A 6,000-nucleotide genomic window follows, 5' to 3' on the forward strand; every position below is an offset into this window, starting at 1 on the left:
CTAACTACTTCCAAATAACAAACTTATTAAACGATTGCTCTGCGTATTTCTGTCAAGCGTAATAGTGTTTCACTCTCGTGCGCCTTTTACCTGAATGTACAAAGTGCGTGCAGCTTGGCTTAACAGCCCATTATATATAGGGCATATGATATCTACGAATCATGAAGCCTACCGTCTACACACGTACTACAGGGTGGTCAACACGCCACCAAAGTTGAGAATAAATTAGCATTGCTGAAATTGATTTCTGTGATTGCGGTATGTGTGAATTCGCGAGCCCTGTCTTAGTACACGTACGCGTGCGGCGAGCTCCATGTTTAGACTTCTCCGCATGCGAGTGATAAATATTTATGGATGTGCCTTTCTTTATATTTTCTTTTCTTTGCAAATACATTATATGGAGTATTCTGATCGCTGCGCAGATGGATTTGTCTCAGTGATCGGCTGGTCATTAATTTCTTATGGGGCGTAAAGAATACCGCGTTATATGATGATTGATCGAGCATGTGCTTAAATAATTGACGAACGAGATAGCATCATGGCTATTTAACTTTAAGAAATAGAACATACACAAACATTCACCGTTTATCTCGGGCAGCAATAGATGTCTCTACCTTGCCGCAACCTGCTATATTTCCCAGCAGAACCAAAATAAATATAATATTTTAGGAAGGGGGGGGCGAATTTATGAGCAAGACTAAGTGTGTACAGCATATTTCAGGCAAGCGGTCATATCCGGAGCCAGTATGAAGCAGCGGTGATGTTCTACCTCAGGGCAGTCTGTTGCGGTCTCCGAGTGGCATAGTAGACAGCTTCAGGCTACTCATCCACGTGCAATTTTTACCTCCTTTGCATTTAACATATTTGGTTTCAGTTGATTTTTTAGAGTCTTTCATTGCCCCGGCAGTCGTTTGCATCACATCCATCTCCATCTCGCTTGACCGAACGCCTTCTGAGCCATTATTACCCCGATAAGGTAGGGAGACAGCTCTGATGTGCTCACATACTTCGTTACCAGAAACGGAAGCAAGCATAGAAAAATAGCTGCACGGGAAAAGAAAGAAGGCTTCAGAGCAACCGTCGTGTGCTGCATGGCCGCGATAAAAAGGAAGGAAGTTGTGCATACATGATGAGGCAGTAGCTATAAGGATAATGAACACCTGTGTTGGGCGACACTTTTTTGCCTTGGGCGTCTTTACAGGCAAAAGAAGATATCACACTTTGTTTAATGTGAGATGCCCCATACTATACATCATAGTGGGCAAAGCCTTTCTGGCGAGCAGACGCACTTTAACACAAGCCGCCACAGTAGAACCGAGCCTGCCTCCGCCATTAAGCGCAACAAGTCTTGCACAACCGACCACTATGGTTAACAGACGGAGGGAAGCCGCCAAGCAGGGCTCTATTGGGCGAAGGGAGGATCTTGTATCGGATACAGAAGCAAAAGGCACGATCGTGGACCTCAGTATTAGCGACGAATGGAACAAGGAAACACAAAAATCCAGAGAACAAAGAGTATACAGGCCCAAGCGACTAGAAATGCACTTCAGAAGGAAAAATGTTAAGGGGTTAAACCACACGCTCGAATATTTTCCCTTCTGAAGCGCAGATGCAGTCTTCTCTTTTCAGGCTGCTAATTAGAGGCAGCAGACTTCTAGCAGTGCCCAGGTTAATATTCGGTGCAAAATAAGAGCATTCAGTACGAATAAATGCACTGTATTCCGCTTGATGAAACTAAGTTTGCCTCGAAAGAAAAAAGTCAAATCTGCGTTATCTGCTGAAGAGCAAAGAAGAAAAAATATTATTATGCAAAGGTGTAAAATGCAGATGCGTCTTACACTCTTAGGTGCACATATCTGCCTTCACTCATGTCCAAACAGAGGCAACTGTCAGGGAAGTAGCTCTGCTTTGAGCCACGCCTCACATTTGAACGCAGTACATTGAAATGGAGGAGCACAAGGACTGCCTGAGAGCATGCACATGCCATCTCAGAGAGCATAAAGTTTTCATCATTTCGTGATGTCGCAACAGTTTCGCGATCAAGCATCAAAATGTTTTGAACACAACTTCTGTGAATACGGCTAGAGTTCGTTCTCTTGATAATCCCGTAGTAGATGAGAACACACAGAGAAGGGTTAGACCCGCGGCGGTAGCTCAGTGGTGAGCACTTCTATGCAGCATGAGCGATCGGCCTAATATTTCCGTGTATTCGCGTACAGGCCCGCAGGCTGCCAACACAAGCCCAATATTGGGCCACCAGGTATTGCTCCCTGGGCGGTACCAAACACGTGGTTTAATCTGGCTGTGGCGGCAGCTTTTCTATGGAGGCAAAAAAGAAGGTACCAGTGTACTGTCGAATGCAATATCTGACTTCCGCCTCTGCAAGGAAGAGGCTTTATCAGCAAGCTGCTCGTAACTCCTCAGGCGTGTGCCAGCTTCATTACCCACAGTACTACTAATCTCATACGTCCACGTAACCCCTGTCACCTTCTGCTGTGCTTGCCTTCCCTTCAGATCTACCTGTCATCCCTACTGATCATCGGTGTTTTCTTTTCTTCGATTTCTTTTTGCGTTTGTCTAAATATCAGTAGCTTTATTGCTCCTAATTTTAAAGCTATCATTTGTATTTTAAGTTTCGTGCTCTCTCCTCAGTTTTAAGCTTATTCCTTTCGTTCAGCCTCCGCGTTTCTACTTGTGAGGACCAGTAAGATACATTTGTTAGATTTCTCTTTCAGGTAAGCTGGCATTCCTGATCTAGTTTTTTCCAAATGCACTCATTCCATGTGATGTTCTTCCAGTCATTAACCTTTGGTTACGAATTTGATATACCTACCGGTTCCAACTACAGGCTTGACCTCTTAGTGCCCGCGGCTACATACTGCATACCACTATTCCTGTACTAGGCTGTTGAGCATTACCTCAGTCTTCTGCACGTTATTTTCAGGCCTGCTGTTCTTCCTTACCAGTTTATATCGACAATTACACTTTGCAATTCGGCTCTTGAGTAAATGCAAAGCAACGTGATGGCGAACCGCACTTTGAAGATATTTCACATGAAATCTTACCAAAACTTTCTCATATCGAAGTCTTACAATATTTCATACAAAACTGCGGTGACGCGGTAAACTGCATGGGAGGGATCATATACCATCTCGCCTAACAGATTTCCTTATGAGGATTTTATTACTTTAAGCAGACTTCATGATTGCCGTACTCTCTAAGTTATTTGGTTCTGATGTACAGGGAGGCCAGTTTTATATACCTTTAGAGATTTCTTCTGTAGGGGTGTGTTTATTCAGTAAACCCAGATGGATTCAGTCGCTCAAGAGGAACTCGCAGCGGAGCGTCAGGCGTGGCGAATCAGCAAACCAGCGACCAACTTCTTCGTCCTCGAGCGCGCCAGCACGCGATGCATGGCAGTGGCTATGAAGACGAAGATTACCGCACTACACTTCAAATACTCTGCAGTTGCTGTGCCCTACCTTGTTTTCTTTTCTCATTTTCCTTGCTTCTAATTCGTTGTAAAGTTCGCTTTTTTTTATTCCTTAAACATCCTCTTGCCTTACACTATTATAGCTCGTTTTATTATTCCGACTAGGGCTGCAGTATAAACTCCTTACGTTTTAGGGTATTTAGACTGTCTTATATAAATTGTAATGACATAGCCTTCCTTGTCAGAGGAAAATGGTCCCATGTCTGGTTTCTTCCTAACCGCTTTAGGGCTAAGCCGTCTTTAGACCACGCTCAATGTTTTGCATATTATGGTTTTCAAGTGGAATTGTTTAAGCTTATTCTTTGCCTTTTAAAGCTCTTCTAGCTATATCCCTTCTTGTGCTTGGAGGCTTTCATATGTCGGCGTTTTTTTGACCAGGCCGTTCGCCTAATTGGAACGTTCACAAGTATTCTGTCAACAAAATCTACCACCTACTTCGGCTATGCACCAGTAATAAAATCTCTCAACTTACCTGTCATTGTTTGCGCATTAAGGCTGCCTTCCTCAGTTAAAGCCGTATTGCTGTTCTGCAGTAAGATCCAAAATTTCTCTACTTTTCCCTCTCACCGCTATATCATTGTTGGGCTTTTTTTTAGTTTCTTCCATTCTTTTTTCAAATATAGATTAATTTGAAACCATGCCATTCTAAAGTCTTGATATCGCTGTTTCTTGACGACCTCTAAATCCAGTACAAAGCAATGGCATCACATACGATGAAATGAAAAATTATTTTTCTCTTTTACCTCAAAGTTTAGTTTAGAGCTCCGCCGTGAAAGATATGACGCAATAGCGAACGCTCGCGGACGATGTCTGTATGTTTTTCTTTTTTTTTTTGGGGGGGGGGGGGGGGGGGTTCGTTTTATATTTTTCTGTTATAGCCTGGCGAGCGATGACGTCGCCGGTAATATCATACGCCGCTTCTGGAAACATGGTGCGTGCAAGTGCGCATTTATTTGAACGCGCTTTTCGCGCTCGTTGCAATGGAGGTACTACACTAATGGTACGACGCAATAGCGTTTTACGCATGGACAACGTTTTTAATTTTTAGTCCTTATTTGTCATTGTTTTTGTGTTATTTATGCCCCAGCACTTAGCACAAACAAATATTAGCTTTCAATTCTAAGCATTTTGACACCTTTGAACCCTCATTTCGCCAATGCTTTATGAATTTAGTTTCTTTCAAATAAATATTTTACCAATTATAGCTCTATATTTTCTTAATTTGCATCTTCAAGCATTGAGTTTTCATTCTGAGCATTGCAAACGTTGGAACCCGCTTTTCCGATTTTTCATTTCGTCTATTATTTCACTTACGTGAACAATTAATGCTATACATTTTCTTAGTTGGCATCATTAAGCGTTGGATTTTCGGTCTGAGCAATGTGACACCTTTGAAGCCCTGTTTTTTCAATTTTCTCAATTATATCAAATAGTTCATTTCCCAATTACACACACCATTTTTTAATTGGCATTATGAAGCATTTGCCTTTCATTCTGAGCATTCTGTGAGATTAGACCCTGTTTTCCGATTTTTCTATTTTGTCATTTTTATTCATTATTCAATTACAATGATTTAAATCGTAATCACCTACCACTCATCGATCATTCATCAATCAATTGAACTATAAATTACCATGACATAATGTTTTACGCAGCCCGGATTATTGCCGACATGCGATGCCAACACCTTCAACTACTAAAGCTATTTCACCGCCGACGACGGCTATTCGGCCGTACGAGCTGTAGAGTCTTTTGCGTAATAAAGCCTAAGTGATATTTTTATAGCACATGCCATTTTTACTTACTGGCTAGTCTATAGGCGGCATTTTGCCTACAATGGCATAGACGTCACCCATCAACATGATATACTCTTTTATCAGCTTGCTGAATCTACATCTTCGCAAAAGGCTTTGACGACCTGTGCCATATTGGCTAGATATATCAGCGTAGACATCTACATGCTTCAGTTTGTCTCTTTTACTGGGCTTAATTACGATACCTACCACTCTCTCGTTCAGGCTTTAAGGCACCTCGAATAAACCAGGTAACCTAGTTGTCGCCTGTATCCCGTACCTCTATTGCACAGTACATGCCGGCCCTTTATGATCGTGCATACTTCATTATTCCTAACCTAAATGAATCTTAAGATCTCCCTATTAATCCCTACTTCTCCATCGAACAGCCCCGCTAGACTAGCCTAACCCCCTTAGGTAAATACCTAGCGCTAAACGTTACTAGGTTTAATTTCCAATGTAGCCTGTCTGCAGCCAGAGGTTTAGCATCCTCTTCTGAATCACAGGTTTCACCGGCCCAGAGGTTAGTTGCTTCTCAGCCGCTGTAGAACTAACAGTCGAAATTATATTGTTGATTGCATATATGAAGTAGTGGCCGATTGCTATAAAGGGAAGGCCAAATCTTCGTCTTATAAAGAAGTGCGTGTCAGTCTGTGGTCACAGAGGTCACGACCGCGTATGCATGTCATCCATAAGTCGAACTATTTTTTGCAT

This window comes from Amblyomma maculatum, chromosome 6 (genome assembly GCF_055883805.1).
Source record: "Amblyomma maculatum isolate TAMU_Amacu chromosome 6, ASM5588380v1, whole genome shotgun sequence".
NCBI lineage: Eukaryota > Metazoa > Arthropoda > Arachnida > Ixodida > Ixodidae > Amblyomma > Amblyomma maculatum.